Source organism: Lipotes vexillifer, unplaced genomic scaffold, assembly GCF_000442215.2.
Source record: "Lipotes vexillifer unplaced genomic scaffold, Lipotes_vexillifer_v1.1 scaffold626, whole genome shotgun sequence".
NCBI classification, from domain to species: domain Eukaryota; kingdom Metazoa; phylum Chordata; class Mammalia; order Artiodactyla; family Lipotidae; genus Lipotes; species Lipotes vexillifer.
The window spans coordinates 1,120,201-1,133,408 of record NW_006786303.1 but is presented as its reverse complement, the minus strand read 5'-3'; the positions used below and the strand labels follow the sequence as shown (position 1 = coordinate 1,133,408).

At 36.9% G+C, this 13,208-nt stretch overlaps 1 protein-coding gene across 1 annotated transcript in view; it reads left to right on the top strand.

The window, feature by feature from the left end:
• Positions 1-13,208, top strand: part of LOC103084427 (leucine-rich repeat-containing protein 28-like) — a 61,345-nt gene that overhangs the window by 13,405 nt on the left and 34,732 nt on the right.

Sequence of the window (13,208 nt, the reverse complement as noted above, 5' to 3'; positions counted from 1 at the left end):
CACGGCCAAACCCTGTTTTTTTTTTTTTTTTTTTTGCGATATGTGGGCCTCTCACCGTCGTGGCCTCTCCCGCTGCCGGACGCACAAGCTCAGCGGCCATGGCTCACGGACCCAGCCGCTCCGCGGCATGTGGGATCCTCCCGGACCGGGGCACGAACCCGTATCCCCTGCATCGGCAGGCGGACTCTCAACCACTGCGCCACCAGGGAGGCCCCAGAACCTGCTTTTGACTGGCCTCACTTAAGCAGCCAAGGGATACTTGGAACACCTTTGAGGATACTTAGCCAGCATGTTGACTCTCTCCTTATAATTTCAAACATCCTGCATAACCTGGCTCATACTGTATGTAGTTCTGGCAAGGAAAGGGATGACAATAAACTTGTGTGTAGCGACAGCCATTCCCCTGCTGGCATGGCTCGGGGGGATGGGCATTGAGCAGTGATTGCTCCAGAGAGGGTAATCCTAGTGTCCTTCCCCTAAGAAAACTTATACAGTTGTTATCTTGGGAGAGCCCTAGATGAATTCAGTGCCTGTATAGGCTGATGAAATACAAGCCCAGAGACATATTCCAGAACCTTCTATGAAGCATAGAAAATAGAATATGTAATGGAGTTTTTAGCTCATTGATTTTTCTACAGCTGATCATGTGACAGCTACGATCCTACTCACTCATTAATCATAATGAGTTTGTAAAAGATCTATAATATAGCCTAATTTTTCCAAGTGGTGAGTGAAATACCCTCAATTACCAAGATACACGGAATGATGCAAGTAGGCTCCAAAGCTGAAGGCAATTTTCTTGCACCAAAGCCTTCAGAGACTGCAATGAAATATGATTTAAATCTCTACCACAATTAAAGAATAGCTCTTACTTGAGGTAAACAGCCTTCTCCTTTGGTGTTTAGACATGGATATTACTGACTGCCAGAAAGTTCTATTTGTGCAGAGTAGAGAGATAGTATATTTTATTTTATTTATTTCATTTTTGGCCGAGCCGTGCAGCTTGCGGGATCTTAGTTCCCTGACCAGGGATCAAACCTGGGCCCACGGCAATGAAAGGACCAAGTCCCTACCACTAGACCACCAGGGAATTCCCTTTTTTTTTTTTGATATATTTTAATTGTTGACTTGGTATCTGGTAGCAGAGGTAGTGAATTTTATGAGAGTTCCAAATCTTTGAGAAAACAGTAAGGCAGAATATGCAAATTACTAGCAGATAGTCTACATTTTTTATTATTATTAGCACCTTCCTTTGGTAGTAGTAATAAGAAGATAAATAAAATTTTTTAAAAGACAGTTATCAAACAATCAGTTTTCTAATATTAATAGTTTTTGGAGTGTTGGCAGTCCCACATACAAATAAACAGTGATCCAAAAGGTATTTTTAATCTGTTGGTTTAACTCAGAATGCATTTCTTATAGAAGCGGTTCTGGTGGTTATACTCCTAGCCAGCTCATTAAAAGGTCATTTAACCCATTTTGCACCCCACAAATTATACTTACTTATAAAATATTTCTGTGGCAAAAATGTATTCAGAATTCTAATACATGTGACTATTGAAGTCTTGGCAACAGAATTTAGGGGCTCCCCTTCTTTTATCTCTTTTATCTGTTGTATATGTGCAAAGGGACTCTCCCATTCCAAGTCAAAGTGGGGGTGCTTTGGGAAAAGGAGGGGCAAGGTCTAGAACAGGGTTCTAAGGTAAATCTTATATAAAGAGCATAAGGGTATTTGAGGCCTAGAAAGTGTACCTTTTGATTCTGAACAAGGATCTTGGTTCGGTTGTTTATTCAGTGCATATTTATTGAGCAACTACTCTGTTTGGTCACTGTCTAGACAATGGACATACAATGTAGGAGCCAAACAATTCAGTACCTGCCTTCCCGGACCTCATAATCTAGCTAGGGATCCAAGTGAACATTCAATAATTAAACAAACTCAGTGCTAATTCTCTCCAAGGAGATGATATTTAAGCTGAGAATAGAAGGATCAGCACACTTGGTTCTCCACCACCATCACATGTTCTTTCTAGCCCAGAGGTAGGTCTGGAATAAAGAACACATCAACTCCTGCTGTACTGTGCTTTCTCTGAAAGAATTGTATTACCCTTCTCTGATTAACAGTCTAAGAAAATTAGAGCAAAATGAATACAGCTTTAGGGACTTGTGGCATGATATAAAAATGTCTGACATATATATATATAATTCACATCTCAGAAGGAAAATAGAGAACCAGGTATAAGGCATATAAAAAGGTATAAAAATAGTTAATAACAAATGTTGCACAGTTTCAAGAAATCTCAGAAGTCTCACAAAATTATCTTTGATATTCATAGAAATGTGAATAAAGTTAGCTCCTCCTTATTCTATGTTCATTTATTTGTCAAGTAATTATTGAACTTTAGCAAGTCAGCACTGTGCTAATAATTGTAGAAAAGATAATTTAGATGTTTATCCTAATATATAAAAATAACTGTAATACAAAAAATAAATACCTATCTAAGAGAAAAGTAGAGTGGTGAAAATTTAGAGCAGGGAACTGCCTTTTTATGTCCTAGCTTTGAAGTCACACACTGCCATTTCTGTTATATCCTATTGATTACACAGGTTAACCCTATTCATTGTGAGAGGAAACTACCAGGAGGGGAGCAGCATGGGAGCCATCCTGGAGGATGGCTGTCACAGATTCCTTACATTCATGCTCTTTGCTAGCCTCTTGGAAAAGTATAATTTTTATTTTGTCTGGATTTTTCTTATTGTTACCACAGAAACAAATGTCTTCCATTCTTCTATATTTTACCTTGAAAGAGAAGTCCCTCCCATGTTAGAATTTTAAAAAGTGGTAATTGGCACATTTGCTTACTCAGGAGAACTTAATGGTAAAAGTGGCCCAATACCAGAGTTATTTTCTCAGTTGTCTGATTATGAAAAAAAGAAACCAAGACACTGCTTTGCTTTTTCTTATATAAATAAGCAATTATAACTGGATTTGGGTATAAATTGGATAAAGGATTTGGTTAAATGGTTTGTTAATATAACCACTCAAGGTAACAGAGTTGTCTTTATGAGAAATGCATTCAGAGTTCTGAGTTAAATCAGCATACTAGAAAATATCCTTGGGATCACAGTCCATTTTTGTGTGGGGGCTGCCTACACACAAAAAACAAGCTGTACTAGATACTTGAACCACACCTCCGTGTGGCAGGCACAAAGCAGCCTAGCTACATATTAAAAAAAACTGAGGTATGATTTGAGCTGTCACTCAAGTGACAGAGTTTGTTGTTTGATTCCAATGTAGTAATTAATTGCTTATTGAAACAAAAATAGTGACACTCCTTTTAAGTTTTAGAGGAATATAACAGAATCTAGAGTATCCGCAATATAACTTGCAAAATGTCCAGGGTACAATCCAAAATTAAATAACATTTGAAGAATAAAGAAAATATGACCTAGTGTCACAGAAAGTAAAAACTTTACTTGATGAGCTTAACACAGAATGGTATAAGAGAGGAAAAGTCAGTGAACTTGGAGGTAGATCAATAGAAATGATTCAGTCTGAAGAACACACACACACACACACACACACACACACACACACACACACAGATTGAAAGCAAGAATGAACATCAGCATCATCAGGGACCTGCCAAACAGTACAGAAAAGCCTGATATTTGTCATCCCAGAAGGAGAATAGAGAGAAAATGGGGTGGTAGCAACAAAATTGTTTGAAGAAATATTGTCCAAAAATTTGCCAAATATGATGAAAGACATAAATTTACATTTTCAAGAAACTCAGTGAACTTAAGTAATATAGATTACAAAGAAAACCGTACCCAGTCAAAGCTGCTGAAAACCAAAGATAAAACGAAAATCTTGAAAGCAACCAGAGAAAAATGACAAACTACATACAAAGAAATAATTCAAACGACCATTTCCTTCTCATCAGAAATTTTGAAGGCCAGAAAACAGTGGAATGGTATTTTTAAAGTGCCAAAGAAAAACACCAGTCAACCTAGCAACCAGCAAAAATGCCTTTCAAGAATGAAAGTAAAATAAATGCATTCTCAGATGGAACAAAACTAAGCCTTAAAGAGGCTCTGCCAAGAGGACAGACGTTTTATCCAAACCAAGGCTTATTCTATCAGGGTGACATAATTTCTTTCCTTCTCCATATCTGCTTTTTCCCTTTACTTTTCCTCTTATTTTAAGCTGAAAAAAAAAACTTTTTTGCTAAAAAGGGTTAATCTGGTAGCAGTTCCCCCAGTAATGAGCATGTGGATGACAGTGTATTTTCTGAAGTATAAAAGACAGTTACTTGCGTTCTTTTGGTAAGGGAATTGAAACTAATTCTTTACTCTTAACACTTTGGTTGGTGGCATGGTAAGTTTGAAAATGCATATGAATTAATTTGCTACATCACATACATGTTTTGGAGCATAATCTCAGTGGCAAAATGATGTTACCATTCATTTAGCTTGTTTAGGTTTAAATGCTGAATGGCAACTCTGAAAACATTGAGTTGAAAGGGAATTGTGATAATTGTTATAAATTATTTATGTAACTAAGCCAAGGGTCCTGACATTTATAACAGACTTCAACTCATTTTAATAACTCACTTAAGGCTTCAGATGTACAATCTTTTTTGTAACCACCTCAGCATTTATTCTAAAGTAATAAAAACTATCGAGTTAGAAATCAAAGATGCCAAGGCTTAACAATTGCCAGCTACTAGTTATTTCATTTTATTGTGAACTGAACGTATCATGGAGCTTCCATCCCTTTTTACTGACAGTTCATTTCCTGATTACTTCTTATTGAGATGAGTGACACTAGCTTTCAAGACAGGTACCTTTCCAGCCTTTTCTCCCATTTCCTGTTCTCTTCCATGGACCTGACAGTCTGGCCACTAGAACTCTTTGTGTAACCCCATCTGCCCTGTGCATTCACAGAGCTGAATCCCTGTTCCCTTTCTCTGGAATATCATCATGTTAATCTTAGTTTTCAACAGTAGATACCTTCAGAGCAACATCTAGACTAGTGTTTGACCAAATATCTGGGTGCTGTGGCCTAGCCAAGTTAATACAAAAATTTAACCATCACACCATGTATATTATCCCCAAAAATCATTTATTATAATAATAAAGAGAAAGCACAGCTATAAACATTGCTTAAACTTTACTGTGTACCAGGCAGTGTACTCACTGATTTATCTGCATATTGCACATTATCCTCCCATCTTAGAAATGAAGAAACCAGAGCTCAGAAAGATTAAGTGTCCCAGGTCACAAAGCTAGATGGCAGTAGAGTTATCATCTGCTTCATTGTCCACACTCTTAACCACTGCACTACATATACTGTCTCCCTCTTCTCCTTGGTCTAGAATCACCTCTATATGTTTGAGCCCCTCTACTAGCTTCTTGAGAACAGGGATGAAAAATACCTTTCTTGTTCCTGCATCATTCCATGTAGTGGGGTGGATATTTGGAATCTGATGAGGTCAAGGGAGGTTGGCTATGGCCAACAGAAAGATTACTAACTCATGTGAATTCCTGCCTTGTAGCCTGCATTCTACATAGCTGCAACTCTTCTCCAGTGTTAACTAGAGAAGGCATTTAATAGAAGTATTGTAAAATGAATTTAATTAGCTGTTTACAGCCAGTGGTGAAGAGTAGGAACTTCTGCTAAAAGAATTGTCAAAGGGAAATTAGACCTTATATAAAATGAGGATCCACATACTTGTTAATGTGAGTCTTTTCAGCAGTTTGTCAGAAACCTAATATTTCTAATTATTGGAGACAGAGGAAGCATTAGGAAAAGTCTGGCTTTCAGTTTTCTAAACCTTTATTTGTTATTGTTAAATTCTTTGGACAGTGTTCCTTATAGAGTTCATCAACAATTGTAAGGTTAAGAAGCAGCAGCTGTTAAGACAATAACAGTATGAAGTAATTATTCATGAATCGCTTGCTTGCTTTTTACTCTATATTTTTATTGTTCTATGATTTTGCCCAGGATTCTCATAACTAAAGTATGGCTATAAAATTTGGAAACAAATAATATGCTTTACTGTGAGTATTAGGCTTCTCCATAACAACAGAACCAATAGAGAGAGAGAGAGAGGGGTGTGTGTGTGTGTGTGTGTGTGTTGTGTAGGTCGGGGGGCTTGCACTGAGAGGAAGAGGGAGATTGATTTATTTTAAGGAATTGGCTCACATGATTGTGGGCACTGGCAAGTCTGAAATTTGCCGAGCAGGCTAGAGACCGAGGGAAGAGCTGATGTGGTAGCTTGAGTCTAAAGACAGTCTGGAGGCAGAATTTTTCCTTGGGGGACCTCAGTCTTTTCCTCTTAAAGGCCTTCAACTGATTAGACAAGGCCCACTCAACATTATAGAGGGTAATCAGCTTTATTCAAAGTCTACTGTTTTAAATGTTAATCTCATCTTAAAAATACCTTTACAGAAATATCTGGACTGGTGTTTGACCAAATATCTGGGTGCCCTGGCCTAGCCAAGTTGATACAAAAATTTAATCATCACACTATGTATTGCTATATATCGTCAAAAGAGTCACTTATGTGTTTGCCTGTGTTTCCAGACTTAGTGGCCATACTGCATAATAGCATTTTGGATATGATCCTCTCATCTTAATTTTCTCCATATTAAGAAACAAATAGTAATTATAAAGTAAAATTTAAATTTATTTCCTCATCTTCACCAAATGCTTCATAAGGGTAATACCTTTCTAACCCACAGAAATACTCATGCAAAGTCACAATTGTGCTGCTACAGACTCTTCATGTTTATGTGATCACATAGGGTCAGCTGAGGTTTTGAAAGTAAGAGCGGTAAAGGCAAAGTAGCAAATCAAAGAAAAATATCATAGAAATTTTGGCAGGCCACTGTGCAGCTGCTTTGCACTAGTGTACCCATACTAAGCTGTTAAATTATTGACAGTATTGAAGTATTTCTACGCAAGTTAATGAATAGCTATTGAACTAAAAGCCCCTGAGGTTCCCCACTGCTGTGTCTGCCTTTCCCCTAAGATCGCCCCATAATCCAGCAACTAAAAGGCTAATGACGAGCAGAACAGAGGGCTCTAGGACTGTGTTTTAGCACAGTGTTACTGTTTGTTTGTTTTTTGCTTGTTTTATTAAACTATAATTTACATACAGCAAAGTTCACCCTTTTTAGGGTATAGTACTGTGAATTTTGACAAATGCATACAGTTGTATAGCCACCACTATGATCAAGGTTTAGAAGAGTTCATTCACCCCCAAAATGTCCCCCATGTCCCTTTAAAATGAACGTTTTTTCTTCGGGAGACACCTCAGCCTCTGGAAACGGTTATGTTTTGTGTCCCTATGTTTTACCTTTTCCAGAATGTCATATAAATGAAATGACACAGGCTACTGCAAACATTCATGTCTGGGGCTTTGTGTGAACATAATTTCATTCCACTTGGGTAATATCTAAGAATGCATTTGCTGGGCTATGTGGTAAGGATACGTTTAACTTTATTAAAAACTGCCAAAATGTTTTCCAACATGGCTGTGCTGTTTTGTATTTCATGAGAGTTCTTGTCAGTTTTTCCTTCTTTCAGACATTCTAATAAGTGGGTACTATCTTATGGTTTTAATTTGCATTTCTATAATGACTGTTGATGTTGAACACGTTTTCATATGCGTATTTACCCTCCATGTACAGTTGACCCTTGAACAATGCACGGGTTGGGGCGGACTCTCGGCACAGTCCAAAAACCACATATAGCTTATAGTCAGTCCTCTATATCTGGGGTTCCTCTGCATCTGCGATTCCACATTTGTGGATTCAACCAATGCTGGATCGTGTAGTATTGTAGTACTTATGATTGAAAAAATCCATGTTTAAGTGGAACCACGCAGTTCAAACCCATGTTGTTCAAGGGTCAGCTGTATCTTGGGTGAAGCGTATTCCAGTCTTTTGCCCTTTTTTAAAAAGCTGGATTGTTTGGGCCTTTTCTTACTGAGTTTTGAGAGTTCTTTATATATTCTGAATGCATGTTTCTCATCAAATACGTGATTTGCAAATATTTTCTTCCAGTCTGTGGCTTGTCTGTTATTCTCTTAACAGATTTAATTAGGCTATATTGTGGTTCTTCATAGTTCACCACTGATAAACACACAACTCAAGATATATTTAATTTAATCCATAAATGAGACATTTTCCATTTGACAGATTACTATATTTTCCTAAATAACCATTTCCTTAAATGTTGCCATCCTGGTGGGTAACCAAATACAGATAATGTGATGCTCATATCTTTTTGGCACATCTGCTCCTGAGACAGACTGGACCCCCACGAACTACCCCAAAATTATTTCCTTTTTGGCACCATGTGGATGACTCAGTATTCTTTTCACCATTTCCTTTTTATCTTTTCTCTTTCAAATTTCTTTCCCTGTGTGTGAAGACTCAAAACAACCAATCTGTGTTTGGAACTGCAATATAGAACTGCGAGAGAGAAGAGAAAACTGATCACATTCGATGAGTTAACAACAGAACTTCCATAATACAGTTAGATAATGTGTGATTTAGAAACATCAAACGTTGTGATATATCATTTGTAAAAGATGATGTCAGGACAGACTTTATAAAGGAATTAGATTTGGGGAAGAGTTAAATTTGTATCTGGAATGACAGGATATAGAAAATTCCAGGCCCAATTTGGCCTGTAGGCAAGAATAGCCATGGCTCATTGAATACAGTGTTGCTTGTGTTAAGGGGTATGATTCAGAATCCACAAGGAAATGGTAAGGCCACCAGCATCCATGGGATACCTTTCTGCTTAAGTTCTCTCCCTTTTGCATCAACTAAGGTAATAGGGTCATTTCTTAAAATTTGACTAGAAAGCTTCCATATTTTGACCCTGCACATCAGTGTAAATATCATTAACTTACAAAAATAACATTACTAACAATTTTGAAGCCCCTGTATGGTTCTCTCCCATGTATGCTCCTCCTCCTTCTTCAAGGTTAGCCATTACTCTGAATTTTGTATTTATCATTCATTTTCACTGAGTTATGATTTTAATATATGTAAATACATCCCCATATAGTGTATTGTCAAGTTTTATATCTTTTCTTTAACTTTGTGTAAATTGAATGATGTATGTATTCCTCTATGGTGTACTTCTTTCACATAACCTTTTGTTTGTTTGTTTTTTTTTTTTTTGGGCCTCTCACTGTCGTGGCCTTTCCCGTTGCCGGACGCGCAAGCTCAGCGGCCACGGCTCACAGGCCCAGCCGCTACGCGGCATGTGGGATCCTCCCAGACCGGGGCACGAACCCGTATCCCCTGCATCGGCAGGCGGACTCTCAACCACTGCGCCACCAGGGAGGCCCAACCTTTTGTTTTTATTCTCCAACTTCTCCACTATTTTTCTGCTTCCCTTTAGAGAAAAACTCTTTGAAAGAGTTGTCTATACTCACTTTCTCCACTTCTTTATATTCTCTCACACCAGTTAGGCTTTTATCCCCATTGCACCTTATAAAGTATATATATAATTTGAAAAGTTTTGATGTATATATGTATACACACACATACATACATACCTCTGAATCTATCACTGCAATTAAGATAATAAACATATCCACCACCACCCAAAGTTTCCTCATGCCCCTTGGTAATCCTTCCTTCCTTGTCTTCATCCTATCTCCAGGCAACCCTGATCTGTGTTCTGTTAACTGTCAATAAATTTGTATGTTCTTGAGTTTTATATGAATAGAATCAAACAGTATATACTCTCTTTTTCTCTGTCTTCTTTCACTCAGCATAGGGATTTGGAGATTTATACATGATATAGTGTGGGTCAACAGTTCGTTTTTTTATTGCTATGTAGAGTTCCATTGTATGGATATACCGCAGGTTGTTTCCATTCACTTGTTCATGGTCATTTGTGTTGTTTCTAGTTTTTGGCTTTATTCAGATAAAACTGATGTGAACAAATGTAGACTGTCTTTTAAAGGTCCTAGACTTAAATTTCCTTGGATAAATACCTAGGAATGGAGTGTCTGGATCACACAGTACATGTATATTTAATTTTTGGAAGAACTTCCAGACTTTACAAAAATAACTGTAACATTCTACATTCCCACCTGTAATATAAGAGATTATCAGTTCTTACATATTTTAAATTTTATTCTAGGTGTGTAGTGATTTTTCCATTACGTTGTTAAATTTCATTTTCCCTAGTAAATAAGGGTGTGCATCTTTTTATGTTTTATTTGCCATCCATATATCTGCTTTGATATAGTGTCTAAGTCTTTCTCCCATTTTTTCCTTGGGTATTTGTGTTCTTATTATTGAGTTCTGAAAATTCTCTATAGATTCTGGATAAAAGTCTTTTATCATATATGGTTTGGAAGTATCTCCTCCCAATCCATGGCTTACCTTTTCATTTTTTCACAGGGCCTTTTGGAGAGCAGACATTTTTTATTTTGATAAAGTCCAATTTATCAATTTGTTCCTTTATCGATCTTGCTTTTAGTGTAACCCAAATCACAAAGATTTTTCTCCTCTGCTGTCTTCTAGAATTTTTTTTTTTTTTTTTTTTTGCAGTATGCCAGCCTCTCACTGTTGTGGCCTCTCCCGTTGCGGAGCACAGGCTCCAGACGCAGAGGCTCAGCAGCCATGGCTCACGGGCCCAGCTGCTCCGCGGCATGTGGGATCTTCCCAGACCAGGGCACGATCCCGTGTCCCCTGCATCGGCAGGCGGACTCTCAACCACTGCGCCACCTGGGAAGCCCTGTCTTCTAGAATTTTTAAGGAATTGTTTACATTTAGGTCTGTGATTCATTTTGAGTTAATTTTTGTGTATGGTACAAGGTATGGTTGAAGTTCCTTTTTTTACATATGGATATACCAGTTGTTCAAGCACCATTTGTTTAAAATACTATCCTTTCTCTACTGTATTTCCTTTGTATGTTAGTTGAAAATTAGTTGTCCATATATGTGTGGGTCTATTTCTAGATACTCTGTCTTCTCCATTTATCTGTCTGTTTTGACACAAATACCACACTGTCTTGATTACCATAGGTTTACAGTGTCTTAAAATTAAAAAAAAATTTTTTTACTATTCTAGCTGCTTTGCATTTCTATATAAATTTTAGAATCAAAATTTCAATTTATATATATTTTTAAAAGCCTGTGATTTTAATTGCATTGAGTCTTTAGGTCAATTGGAGGAGAATTAACATCTTAACAATATTAAGTCTCCCAGCCCATGATCACAATAAATGTCTAATTCCTTGTCTTAGACATCTTTTGTCTGATTTATCTCTAAGTATTTCATATTTTTCATAGTATCGTATATGGTATTTAAAGTTTTTTAAATTTCCAATTGATCATTGCAACCATATAGAAATATTTGTAAATATTTGTATAACTGATCCTGTATCCTCCAAACTTGCCAATCTCACTTACTAGTTCCAGTAGGGTTTTTTTTAGATTATCATGGACTTTCTACATACACTCATGTCTTCTGGGAAGACAGTTTTACTTCTTCCTTTCAAATATGGTCATGTTTTATTTCTTTTTCTTTCATGACTGTACTGGTTAGAAGCTCCAGTACAATGTTAAATAGAAGCAGTGAGAGCAGACATGTTTGTCTTGCTGAACTTATGGGGGAAACAGTCTTTCAACATTAAGTATATATTGACTGTTGTTTTTTCATACATACGCTTTATCAGATTAGTAAATTCCCTTCTATTCCTAGTTTGTTGAGAGTTTTTTAAATTACGGACATGTGTCGAATTTTGTTAGACCCTTTTTCCGCATCTATTGAAATGATTATATGGTTTTTCTTTTTTAGGTTTTAACATAGTGAATTGCATTGATTTTTTTAAGGTTAATATAATCTTGATTAATAAGATAAACTTCATTTGGTCATATGACTTTATACATTGTTAAATTCAGTATGCTAAAATTTTGTTTAGACTTTTTCCACCTATGTTCATGAATGATACTGGTTCTTTCTCTTTTCTTGTGTGTTCATCTGGTTTTGGTATCAGGACAATGCTGGCTTCATAGAATGAGTTGGGAAGTATTCCAACCTTTTAACTACAAATTCAACTTCATTAATAAATGTTGGGTTGTTCAACTTCTCTGTATCTTGAGTGAGCTTTGCTAATTTTTGTCCTTCAAGGACTTTTTATTAGCATAAAGTTGCTTCTTATATTTTTATTATCTGTAGAAATCGGACAATACCTCCTTTCTCATTTCTGATATTGGTAATTTGTGTCTTCTCTCTGATTAGACTAGTTAGAGGTTTATCGTTTTTATTGATCTTCTCAAAGTTCCAGCTTTTGTTTTCACTGATTTCTCTCTATTCCTTTCTTCTATGTCACTGATTTTCTTTATGCTCTTTATTATTTCTTTTATTTACTTAGGGCTTAATTTGCTCACTTATTTCTGGTTTCTTTAGGTGAGAGCTATGTATGCAACATGTCTTTCTATGCAGTAATTATAATTATTGTTATAATGACCTTTTCTGCCAGTTTTAACATCTGTCTTGGTTGTTTTCAGTTGCATTTTTTTTTCCTCATCATAGGTCATATATTGAAAAGCCTGGTAATTTTTGGTTGGATGCCAGACAGTATGAATTTTATGATGCTGAGTGCTGGATATTTTTGTATTCATGTAACTATTCTTGATATATGTTCTGGGATACATTTAACTGGAAACAGTTTAATATTTTCAGATATGGCTCTTAAGGATTTGTTAGGTGGGAATGGAATGGTGTTCAGTCTAGCACTGACTATTCACCACTACTGAGATAAGACCTTTTTGTGTACTCCACACAATGCCCCTTGAATTATGAGGTTCAAGTCTGACTGATAAGAGCAGACACTATTTCCAACCCTCTGTGACTGCTGGGCACTGTTACCTTTAATCTTTTCAGCTCGTCCTTTTTCCAGCCTCAGGTAGTTTCCTCATATGTGCTGATCTGTACTCATCTGAATACTCAAGTGGAACCTTTGCAAATCTCCAGAGTTCTCTCTCTGTACATCTCTCTCCCCTAAGGTTCTCTGTCCTGTGAACTCTTGCTGCTTTGGACCCCTGAACTCTTAGTTCCTTGTCCTCAGTTTAAGGTACCTACCAGGCTGTGACTGAGTTCCCCTTCCCTGAGTTAACTCTTCTCTTCAATCAAGTCTCTGCTGAAATGTCACCTCCTC